We start from the raw sequence: 13,348 nt of genomic DNA, 5'->3' as shown, positions 1-13,348 counted from the left end.
GTATTACGACCGCAGGAAATAATTGATGATGGATCCCATAAGGACCCAGTTAGAAAAAATTGCAATCGCCCTTTGAGACAGATTGTTCCAATTCTACTACATTCCTCAAAATGAATGCTGGAACAGTGGACAGTATTGAAGCATTACCTCATTAGAGAAAAATTGGAAGAAAAGTGTCCTAAGAAATTAGAGAAAGTATATGTTAAAGATCCAAAATGCACTTTCAAATACCAAAGATTTATCTTAAATTTTTAGTTTATATTATCAAAAGTATGAATACCGTTAACAAGACATTCCAAATCGAATCCTCCTAAACGTGAGTACTATTCGGTTTTCGAGTTGAAAATCACTTTATTTTCGCGATTACTTTTCCTGAAATAATCAAAATTATAAATGATTGAGTTATTGAGTTATTTTATCTGCTTTATATTGAACTGTTTTAGTAAAGTAACCGCGAAAATTTCAACTCGAAAATCGAACATAGTGCTTACTTTAAATTGTTTATTAATTATATTTAACAAAAATATTCTACTACAAATATACATAAATTTGTTGTTGTGGACAAATTTTACCATGAATTGACATAAATGACAAAAAACTGAAGAAAAGGGGGTTCCGCATTACTTAAAAACCAATGATGATATAAATTATTTTGATATCGTAAATAAATTTGAAGATATAATTGAAAGGCCTGATTATTTTATAGACGCTTAAAAAATAATTTTAAATAGGATTTGTTCACCAATTTGTATGAATTCGCAAAATATATTTTAACTTGACCTCATAGCAGTATTTATTTCTTAAGTTTTTTTTGTATAAGTTAATAAAAAGAATGTGCCACTTTTTGTGCCACTTTTCAAAAATAATTGTGCCCCTTTTTTCGACGTTTGCCACTTTTTGTGCCACTTTTTGAAAATTCCCAACGGTAACGCTGGTTTCCAATTTCCGGATCCAATCATCTTTGTGATTGAAATTGAATAATTTTGAGCTATGGAAAGAGCGAAAAGAGAACAAGAGAATGGGTATTTATTCAACAACGTATGATGGAAAGATCAGTCTGTGGAAGTAACTCGTAGCGAACGGGTTTGGGTTTTTGTTTTTCGCGTAAATTGAAAACCATGATTGGCGACATTCTGTCTGCGCGTGCGAAATGTGTGCATAAATACATTGAACGCAACAACAAATCATAGCAAAGGATTGAAATAAATAAAGTGTGCAACAACAAATGGCCACGTTGTAAAGATTTGAAAAAATATATGGCAGAACGCATTTGAAATTACCTGTACTTGTGTTTTGTGGTAATAGGGATGTTTTCTTTTAGCGCTGGATATGCTAAGCCGTGAATGACTAAATGAAAACAGAGTACTCGTTTATCCAGGACATCTCCAAAAATATGCAACACTGTCATCAGCTGTTTAAAATCAATCACAGAAAAGAAGTGAAATCTTGCATTTTTAATGTATGAAATGCTCCAATTAGTAATAAATATTTACTGCTGCGATAATTTATGACACTGTACCACTTTGAATTTCATGTTATTCGACAAATTAGTCACAATAAATTGGTATTGTGAATCGATGAAGCGTCCCTTTATCTAAATAAAATCTGGCAACATCGACGCGACTTGCACTGATGAGATGTTCTGGATAGAACACCAGTGCAACGATGTTCTGGATAGCTCATACAAATGTTGCATTCAGTGCAAAAAGAAAACAGCCCTATTGTAAAAATGGAAAACAATCTACGTTTGTTGAAGGTAAGCAATTGTGAAATGTGAATATCGTTTTCGATTTAAGCCTGTTTACATTAAACGGACTAAAATAATATATTTTTATTCATTTCTTGTAGTGAGCAATTTTATTTCGTGAAATTGACCAATCAATCCCATCAACTCCAGCATTTTATCAAATATATAAGAATATGTTTGCAATCAAAAGGTGGGTATCATATTGATTTTTATACACTGCGCCACACTGTGGAACAGGGTATTATAAGTTAGTGCATATGTTTGCAACACCCAGAAGGAGACACATAGTGTCTTTGGCAAAAATGCTCAGGGTGGGCTCCTGAGTCGATATAGCCATGTCCGTCTGTCTGTGAACACATTTTTGTTATCAAAGTCTAGGTCGCAGTTTTAGTCCAATCGACTTCAAATTTGGCACAAGTATGTGTTTTGGCTCAGAATAGAACCCTATTGATTTTGGAAGAAATCGGTTCAGATTTAGATATAGCTCCCATATATATCTTTCGCCCGATATCCACGTATATGGACCAGAAGCCAGAGTTTTACCTTGATTTGCTTAAAATTTTCCACAAGAAGAACAATTAGCACTAGTCAAGTGTGCCAATTTTTATTGAAATCGGTTCAGATTTAGATATAGCTCCCTGTTTATGCCATATTTGAAGTCATTCGTCATAATCAAATCTATTATAATTTATTATTTTCTAAATTGCCCTGTTAATTTAAATTCCGTCTGGGATTCTCACAATACCCAATGTTCGAAGAGATGACATTTAATTTTCACCACATTTTATTCGGCATCAAGTCGTAAATGCAATTTCCGTGTTAAAACCCTATCATATCTTCTTCGTTCTATTTCAAATGCCATACTGGTAAGATGTCTATTGCTGAAAAATAAAATCCATCTTGATTCATTCCTAAAACAAATTGTTTCTTTTTTCTTTCGTTTGTTTCCATTTTGGGTTTTATGCTTCTATACCATAAACTGGAGAGCAAATTCTATCATTTTCATAGTGAATGTTGTTTTTGCATTTTTGGCTCATAAGAATTTCTATTGCTGCAGATCCACATCCATTCCACATAAACATTTATTGGTCCAGTTCGAGACGGATAACCGCAGTTGACGTCCTCCATTCTGCCCACAAAGGGATTTCTCTGAGAATTCTACTCCAGACAATTTTTACTCAGCCAAAAATAACTGGACATATCAGGTTAGTTTACGTTTGCACATTATTCTCTTGTTTAATCATAAGTGCTATTCAGTGAGGTGACAACGTGTTCGGTAGAAATTGAAAAAAAAAAGAAACAACTGTAGAAGAACGCAAAATTGGAAAATTTTGAGTAGAGTCGAAATACTATAATATTCGCTTCCGATCGAAGAATTAAGGCAAGAGCGATTAAAAAGTAATTATTATTTCTGGCGATTTGAAGAACGGCGGTCACGTGGAAAAGATCTCGAGAATAATTATATGACAGTAAATTTGAAATTTTTAACGTAATAACTCGTCGACGTTTAAAAATATACATAGTTTCGATGAATGGTGAGTCTAAGATGAAATAAGACTTAAGACTTCTCAGACCATATTTTCAGTCATCTTAAAATTAAATTGTTCGCCCTGTTACATTTGCAATGCAAATCATGAGTTCTGCTAACTAACAGAATGTTATGATTCTATATATGTATGTAAAAGGGCAAGGGGTAGTACTTGCCCTTTTTTCCAGTAGTCCCACTTCACTCCTATCCTCACCTTTTAGACGCGTTAAGCCTTTCCCCATACTTAAAATACGACGAAAAGAGAAGAAAGTCTCCACGTGAATATCACTCAACCTGTTCTCATAAGGAGACGAAACGGGTGAGTCACATTGATTTTTTTGAGTACCATATGTTCGTTTTTATGTAATATATGATAAGCTGAGCTGCAGTCTTTTTTCGAATTGGAAGAAACCAGATTTTAGAAAATACCTTATGCATACGAAACTTTAATTTCTCTGGGGTTTCATTACTTTTTTTTGTCATATTCTTTATATATGCTTTGATTTATGACTACGAGGCGCATTATTTTGTATTACGTCTCTTGTGTGATCAAACAATATTGACATGTTAATATACAGAGACACCTCCGCCATTACAATCCATAACTGGTTTGAATGATCTTACTGAATTGATTCTTGTTATATTTTGGTTCCTTATCACCTAATGTTTTATGTTCTAAACAGAATTTATTACGACGATATCGAAATTTGCCAGGCATACGAATGGTCAAAATTATTACGATAAGAACTTCCCTAAATATATTGTGATCATTGAGGCTGTACTGTTTGTCCGGATTGTTTTTTTTTTCTTTAGCGTTATTCCCATCAATTCTACTTCTCCCATATATCATTGTCCAGACTATCCGCTACACCCAAAAAAGATTTGCTAAATTCGTGTCTCCCTCAAACTATTTCAGGACTAATTAAAATTTGTAAATTATTACTAATAATTCGCCCATGTTGAACTTCGTACGGCACTAAAGACATTTTTGCGATTTGGAACTCCAGGAATATGATTATATCCAATAAAGTTTCATGGATTAGTCGAAAGATATTTACTTATTTTTGGCGTGACATCTTTCTAAAATTAATTTTAAATTAAAGTTCTCTAATATTAACCAAACTACCATATTCTGAAATTAGCCAAGATTTTCCTTCTGGTGGGTTCACTGTTTTTGTTTTGAGTGTATATTCTGCCTACCAAAGAGGAGACATAAGCAGTATATTTTTGTCCCCCTTTTTTACGACACTCTCATCTCTTGCGGTGTTGTAATTCTTCTTCTTTAGTATTTTCGTCACCTCTCCCTCTTCAGATGCCACAGTTCTTTATTGGAACTACTGGAAAGTACGGTTCAACGACTTCTTAGTCCAATTGGAATTTGTTGTGCCCTGAACAGCTGATGGGATATAAAAATCAAAACCAGCTCTATTTCCGTCCATTCATATGAAGGTATCTTCGGGATACACTTAATTAAATATATTAAATTACATTATGGCATACATATAACTTTCTCAATTATGTACATATAAATTTATACATATTAATTCTATATATATTGGATGGACCTCCATCAATCCGTGCATATAGGCATAGAAAGGGAGATATATATTTTTTATATTGATTGAATATTTGTGAAATTGAGTTTTTAAGATTTTTTGAATTCGATTGAAATTTTAATTGGCAAAATATTGCTGATATTTTTCCGTGTTGCCATCTACCCATGGTGTGTTAAAACAAGATTTCACCTACTTCTGCTGTGAGATAACATATATTTTTTTCGGAATCTGAGAGCTTTGGTTGTGACTTGGATTTTGTAGCATTGGTGTCCTAAATATTGATTTTCGTTTTCGAATTCCATTTGTTAAAGTGAAACCTCTCTCTATTTTCGTTAAACATTGTCATTATGTCTTTGAACAAGTTCATTCGATTGTCTGACCGGTTAGTTGAATTCGAAGCTAACGTAAATGACAAACAGAATCCTCTTACATCGACTTACATAGTCGAGAGTCACAAGGACGAGTTGAGAAGCGCCTGGGAGGCTCTAAAGCTGTCCTATGACGAATGCCTTGCTGATCTGGAGGCTGAAGAGCAGCAGGTCGAGAATTTAGGTGACAAAGAGGTGGACGATGTTGCGTCAGAGGTAGAGATGGTTAAGGCGAAATTCAAAAGCGCTTTCGCGTCATATTGTCGAAGTGATGCTCGCTTAGGGGAACTTTTTTATGACTTGAGTCCACCTGGAAAATTTCAAGACCCCAGTCCTAGTCTCCACTCTTCTTCTAGTCCAAATCCTGAGCTGAAGACTGGCTTCAAGCTCCCTCCATGCGAAATTCAATTTTTAATGGGGACTACTCATCCTGGCCCACTTTCCGGGATATCTTTACAGCGGTATGCATGAGGAATCCCCGATTGAGCTCGGTTGCGAAACTTTTCCATCTCAACCAGAGGACAAAAGGGGAACCTCATGAAATCGTTAGTAAAGTTCCTTTGACTAATGACAATTTCATGGTAGCATGGGACAATCTTGTAGCTCGTTATGAGAACAAAAGAGTCCTTATAAACATTCAGTTGAAGGCTCTATTTAATCTTCCCGTCATATAATCCGAATCTGGGTCGTCCTTGAAGAAACTACAAAGTGACATCAATACGTGTATATCACTTTTGGAGCTCTATGATGTCAAAGTGGAAACCTGGGACCCAATATTCATTTTTGTTGCCAGTAATCGGCTACCCGATAGTACTTTAACGTAATGGGAGCAAACACTATCGGATAAGGCAGTAATCCCAAAGAGGACCGAGTTGGACTCTTTTCTAACGAACCGACATCGGACTTTGGAATCGGTAACTGAGCTTCAAAAACAGGAACAGAATAGCTCACATATACGGGGTAAAAATTCGAATACTAAAGTTGGCAGTCACAGTAATTCTTCTAGTTCGAAAATTCGAACATTTCACAGCAAAGCCTCTGAACCACCATGCCGACTATGCCCCAAGGAGACCCATGTTATTAGAAACTGTCCGAGATTTTTGCAGATGGATCCCTCGCAACGATTTTCTGAGATAAAGAGTAGCAGTCTATGTATAAACTGCTTCTCCAAATCTCACACCATAAAAAATTGTGGTTCGATATATACTGCACGCGCTCTTATAGACTCTGGCTCACAAGGGACATTTATTTCTCAGAGACTTTTTAATCGTCTCAAACTTCCGTTTCGACGGATAAATGCGGAGATATCAGGGTTAAACAATACAATCGCTGCTTCTGTACAGAAAGTCTGCTCTCTCACATTGGGTTCCAATGTGGACGAACGCGTTGAGATCATATCTTCGGCTATGGTTGTTCCTCATCTCTCAGGAAGTCTTCCGTCAAGAACTGTCGAACTCTCGTCCTTATGCGATCTACCTGATATCCCGCTAGCTGATCCGAAGTTTTATGAAAGTTCATCAATTGACATTCTCTTAGGGGGTGACCTGTTTCCGAATATCTTGCTCTCCGGCATAAAGAAAGGCGTTTGCGGCTCCCTTGTGGCGCAGGAAACGGTTGGATTCTCACAGGTCCACTTCCCGGCAATTCCATTAATAATTTTTCTAGTATGGTTTCCTATTTTTGTGAAATTTCCTTAGACAAGGAAATCTCACGATTTTGTGATGTGGAAGACCTCCCACGTAAAAAGTTTTTCTCATCGATCGATCAGTTTTGCGAGGATCTCTATGTTCGTTCAACCAGGAGAGACGAAGAAGGGAGATACATTGTATCCCTTCCATTTCGGGAGAATTATCCTAGTGAAGTCAAAAATTGGGCAGTCTAGAAAGATTGCAATGGCTCAGTATTTTAGGAATGAAGCACGGCTGACACGCAATCCATCCTTCAAAGACGAGTATGATGGCGTCCTTAAGGAATACATTTCCTTACAACATATGGTTCAAATCTGCCAACCTGAACATTCCGATACTCCAAATACCTATTATCTTCCACATCACGCGGTAATACGGCCTGAGAGTACAACCACTAGGGTTAGAGTTGTATTCAATGCCTCAGCACCAACTTCGAATGGCAGGAGTCTAAACGATATCCTTTATCCTGGGCCCGTATTACAAAATGACCTTATTATTCTTATTCTTAATTGGAGACTTTTCAAGTTTGTGTATAATGGCGATATAACTAAAATGTATCGCCAAATTTTGGTAAATCCAGACCAAACACCATTTCAACAATTGCTGTTCCGAGAAAGTCCTAATAGTCCTATTCTTGATTTCGAATTGCGTTCTGTGACGTTTGGAGTTAATTGCGCTCCTTCCTTAGCAATACGAAGAATGCTGCAGTTGGCAGACGACGTTCAGGATCGTTATCCTTTGGCTAGTTCAATTCTTAGATATTCAATGTATGTGGATGACGCTCTAGTCGGGGCTCACTCCATATCTGAAGCTATTGAATCTAAGAATCAACTTGTCCTCGCGCTAAAGTCGGCGGGATTTTCCATGATAAAGTGGACTTCTAATTGTAAATCAATACTCGCAGATATTTCTTCAAATGATTTACTTTACGAGGATTTTCTGCAATTCCACGATTCGAGTACAGCTAAAACGCTAGGAATCCGATGGAATGCTCACCTAGATTCGTTCTTCTCTACAGTAGAAGAGTTTCCAACGTCATGTACTTATACCAAAAGGGAAGTACTTTCTCATATATCCAAATTGTTCGATCCACTAGGTTGGTTGGCGCCGTGTATCGTAGTTGCAAAACTGATAATGCAACAGATATGGATTGATAAAACGGAATGGGATGAAATGATAACAGAACATTAGAGAAGTGGAAGTTCTTCAAAAATAATTATCCTTTAATAAATTCCATTAAAATCCCTCGATGGTTTGATTATTCTCCAACAGCCGAAGTCCAATTCCATGGATTCAGCGATGCCTCTGAAAAGGCATGCACTGCGACTCTTTATATCCGCATTAAAAACGGTAAATCTATATTTTCACATTTAGTATCCTGCAAAACGAAGGTTGCCCCTATCAAAACTCAATCGATTCCACGATTAGAGTTATGTGGGGCTACTTTGCTATCCGAAATGATAGATCATATTCTTCCGCAACTAAAAATTCCTAAGTATTCTATCCACTGTTGGACTGACTCGACTATAGTCTTGTCCTGGTTAGCAAAACCACCTTGCTTTTGGACCACGTTCGTAGCTAATAGGGTAGCTAAAGTAATCGATGTGGTTGGGGCTTCAAATTGGCATCATATTGAGTCCGCTCAAAATCCAGCTGATCTGGCAAGTCGAGGCGTCTCACCTTCCAATCACAAGGAAAATGAGTTATGGTGGAATGGACCATCATTTCTAACTGATCCCACGAATAACTGGCCAAAATTCGTTCATTCTATTGAGACTATTTTAGAGGTTGAGAAACGTCAAGTAAATTTCACTTATTTTAACCAGTTCGAAGATATTCTTGAACATTTTTCTTCATTGCCTAGAGCCTTACGAGTAATCTCATATATATTTAGATTTCTATATAGCACCCATTAAAAATATCGCAACTCCTATCATCGGGAAAACAAATTTGTTTCGACCTCTGAAATTTTGTTTGTTCAGAACCGTCTGCATTGTATTATTCAAAAAGCCCATTACCCACACGAGTATATGGCTTTGTCACTAAAAAGCAAGTTGCTAATTCAAGTTCTCTATTGAGCTTAAACCCTTTTATGGATAATGAGGGCATTATGAGAATATGTGGTCGTTTAGCTTCATCTCCTTCACTAAGCTATAACGAAAGACACCCCACAATTATTCCATATAACTGCCAATATTCCCGCCTCTTGATAAGATTTATTCATGAAGTATCTTTACATGGGGGAAATCAGCTTGTCCTCAATCTCACCCGTATCCAATATTGGATACCAAGGGTGAAGAACCTAATTAAGAGCATCATCCACAAATGTAAACCCTGTGTGTTATACAAGCGTAGGTGCCAAACGCAGCTCATGTCTGCTTTACCTCCACAAAGGACCGAAATATCACGGCCGTTTACCAATACTGGCGTAGACTTCTGCGGACCTTTTGACATAAAGGCATATTCAGGGAGAACATATCGCCTTACGAAAGGATACACATGTGTTTTTGTCTACTTCTCCACAAAGGCGATACATTTGGAAGCCACTTCTAATCTCTCGACATCGACTTTTCTTGCAGCCTTTAGCAGATTTGCGTCTCGCCGTGGATGTCCCCTTCACGTTTATTCCGATAATGGGACAAATTTCGTAGGAGCTTCCCGTTCATTGGCTAAGGAATTTATTCAAACGTCTCAACAAGCCGTCACTCATCAATATGCACATCAGAATGTTCAATGGCACTTTATTCCTCCCGGAGCACCTCATATGGATGGACTATGGGAAGCCGGGGTCAAAAGTTTTAAAAGCCATTTCCGAAAAGTAGCTAATAATTCCAAATACACCTATGAAGAATTTCAGACTTTATTATCCAAAGTGGAAGCTTGTTTGAATTCACGTCCCCTTTCTCCATGCTCACAGAATCCGTCTGACTTTACCGCCATCACACCGGGCCATTTTTTAATTGGTTCCCCACTATTGGTTCCTGTTGATCCGACAATCAAAGATAATCCTCTGTCCATCATTAATCGCTGGCAAAGAATCAAATCCATCCACCAACACTTCTGTTCGCGGTGGAAAGACGAATATTTAAAAGAACTTCACAAACGCCATAAGTGGAAACGCCCAAGTGAAAATGTAAAAGAGGGGACGATGGTAGTGATTCGCGATGAAAATCTCCCACCTAATTGTTGGCGACTAGGTAGAGTAACTAAAGTCCATGCTGGTACCGATAATCTAGTTCGTATTGCAGAAATCTTAACGGAAAAGGGTACTATAACAAGGCCAATTTCCAAGATAGTTATACTCCCTATCGAAAATACTACCTCTTAGCTATCCTATTTATACCCTTCACCACTACTGTGGTACAGGGTATAATAAGTTTGTGCATTTGTATGTAACGCCAAGAAATATTGGTCACAGACCCATCTTTTAGTATACCGATCGGCTTAGAATTAAATTCTGAGTCGATTTAGCGATGTCCGTCTGTCTGTCCGTCTGTCTGTCCGTCCGTCTGTCTGTATATGTAATTTTGTGCACAAAGTACAGCTCGCAATTTAAGTCCGATCGTCCTCAAATTTTGCATAGGGCCGTTTCTTGGGACAGAGACAATCGCTATTGGTTTTGGAAAAAATCGGGTCAGATTTAGATATAGCTGCCATATATATTTATCCCCGATTTGGTCATAGTTAGCGTGTTTATCCACCGATTTTCTTGAAATACCGTACATCTAAATATTTTATGAGTCTCGAAAATCTTGCAAAATATCGGCCAAATCGGTTAAGATATAGATATAGCTCCCATATATATCTTTCATCCGATTTAGACTCATATGACCACAGAGGTCAAAGCTTACTACCGATCTTCGTGAAATTTTGGACAGAGGGTAGAATTGACATTCTACCAATGCTTGGTAAATTTGATTGAAATCGGTTCAAATTTAGATATAGCTCCCATATATATCTTTCGTCCGATTTGAACTTATATGGCCACAAAAGCCAGAATTTTGCCGTGATTTGCTCTAAATTTTGCACAAGCGGTACGTTTAATAGTATCGTTAAGTGTGTCAAAATTTGTTAAAATCGGTTCAGATTTAGATATAGCTCACATATATATCTTTCGCCCGATTTGGACTTATATGGTCTCAAAAACCCGAGTTTTGCCCTGACTTACTTCAAATTTTGCACAAGCGGTACTTTTAACGATACTATTGTATGTGCTAAATATGGTCAAAATCGATTCAGATTTAGATATATCTCCCTTATATATCTTTCGTCCGATTTGAACTTATATGGCCTCAAAATCCAGGGTTTTGCCGTGATTTGCTTCAAATTTCGCACAAGGAGTACGTTTAGTAGTATTGGTAATTGTGCCAAATTTGGTTAAAATCGGTTCAGATTTAGATATGGCTCCCATATATATCTTCCGTCCGATTTGTACTCATATGACCAGGGGGGCCAAAGTTATACTCCCATTTACGTGAAATTTCGCATAGATAGCAGAATTATTATTCTAACTATACATGTCAAATTTAGTCAAAATCGGTTCAGATTATATATAGCTCCCATATATACGTACACCAGAGTTGGGGAAATATGGTAGACTGTTACACATTTTAGACCCATTTTCAATGGAAGTTTCCTCCAATTAACTGGATAGCGTTAGCCGATTTAAATATTAATTCTAGAGATTTGTAGAAGTAAAAAAATTGTCTCCTTTATATAGCTTCCAGCAAATGTGAAGTAGTTGAGATAGTAACACAAATTATGGCCTACATAGGGTATAATATAGTCGGCCCCGCCCGACTTTAGACTTTACTTACTTGTTTTTATTAATACCTGCTATCCCTAAAAATAACAAGTAAAACAAAATATATTGTCTTTTATGGTATAGATATGCGTGCAACAAACTTAAAGTCGATCAACTCCAAGCAGCGTCAGAATAATGGTCGAAACCCGTATATCTGTCGCGTATGTAGTCACCCTCATCCTCTAAGAAAATGTCAACGATTCCGTGATATGAATAGTACAAAACGGCTAGAAATAGTGCAGAAATACGGGTATTGCCAAAACTGTTTGGCCCACGAACACTCCGGAACTTCATGCTTCACAACTACCGGATGTCGATATTGTCACAAAGCCCACCATACTCTACAACACACCTACGTATGCAGGAGTCAGCAAAACATCGCCAGAGTTCTCCAACTATATCCACAGGCAATAGACCTTCGAATAACTCGCGGAGCGCAAACAGATCTGGGAATGAATCGTCTGTCTCAAGCACATCCAGCACTTCACTTTCACCTATTCTTAAGCAGAACGTGACCACCTTGTTGCCTACTATACTGGTGAAGATCGCAACCAAAGGCAAGACACACAACTTAGGATGCCTTTTGGACACAGCATCAAGATCGAGTTGCATTTCATTGACGACCGTTGACAAGCTTGGCTTAACAACATTAACTTTTGATGATGAGACTATTTGTCCATTAACGCTATTATCCTGTCACGATTCGGAAATATCCATTGAAGCAGTACTAAAAGTTAATAACCGGATTACAACAAAAACCCCAGAGAAGTCTATTCCGAAATCCATTAAAAAGCATTTTTCAAATATTTTGCTAGCGGACAAGGAATTTTTTAAAACCGCTCCTATAGACATAGTCTTAGGAGTAGACACATACTCTAGGATTATTACTGAAGGTTTTATGACTCGAGCAGGATTGCCGACTGCTCAAAATACAATTTTCGGTTGGGCCATTTATGGAACATGTACTAAATAACTTTTTTGCTACTAGAATTGCCACATGAACTCATATTGATATTTTTAGCCTCCTGAATTACATGCACTTACTGAGAGAACAAACATCAAGCAAAGCGTAAACTTTCACTGAATTATTTTATTATCTTATTATACTTATTAATTATTTAAAACAAAATAGAGAATAAGTCAATGAAATACAATTTTGAATCATATACTATTTTAGTAATGAAAATCCTAACTTTTTTTAATAGCGATAAGACTTGTTATAGTTGGATACTGTATCTTACGATTTGGTGCACATACCTTTTTTTCGTTACACTTCAAGGCCGGCGGCTACTGTTTATGCCATATTTGAAGTCATTCGTCATAATCAAATCTATTATAATTTATTATTTTCTAAATTGCCCTGTTAATTTAAATTCCGTCTGGGATTCTCACAATACCCAATGTTCGAAGAGATGACATTTAATTTTCACCACATTTTATTTGGCACCAAGTCGTTAATGCAATTTCCGTGTTAAAAACCTATCGTATTTTCTCATATAAGATGTCTATTGCTGAAAAATAAAATCCATCTTGATTCATTCCTAAAACAAATTGTTTCTTTTCTCTTTCGTTTGTTTCCATTTTGGGTTTTATGCTTCTATTCCATAAACTGGAGAGCAAATTCTATCATTTTCATAGTGAATGTTGTTTTTGTATT

The 13,348-nt window shown here is 36.9% G+C and overlaps 1 protein-coding gene across 1 annotated transcript in view; it reads right to left on the bottom strand.

Annotated features, from left to right (window-relative positions):
* The window catches only part of Vps13D (vacuolar protein sorting 13D), a gene marked incomplete in the record, with an annotated part of 741,787 nt that overhangs the window by 630,991 nt on the left and 97,448 nt on the right, over window positions 1-13,348 (bottom strand).

This window comes from Haematobia irritans, chromosome 4 (assembly GCF_050003625.1).
Source record: "Haematobia irritans isolate KBUSLIRL chromosome 4, ASM5000362v1, whole genome shotgun sequence".
Classification (NCBI taxonomy): domain Eukaryota; kingdom Metazoa; phylum Arthropoda; class Insecta; order Diptera; family Muscidae; genus Haematobia; species Haematobia irritans.
The sequence above is the reverse complement of the archived record's forward strand: the minus strand, read 5'-3'. Positions and strand labels throughout refer to the sequence as shown.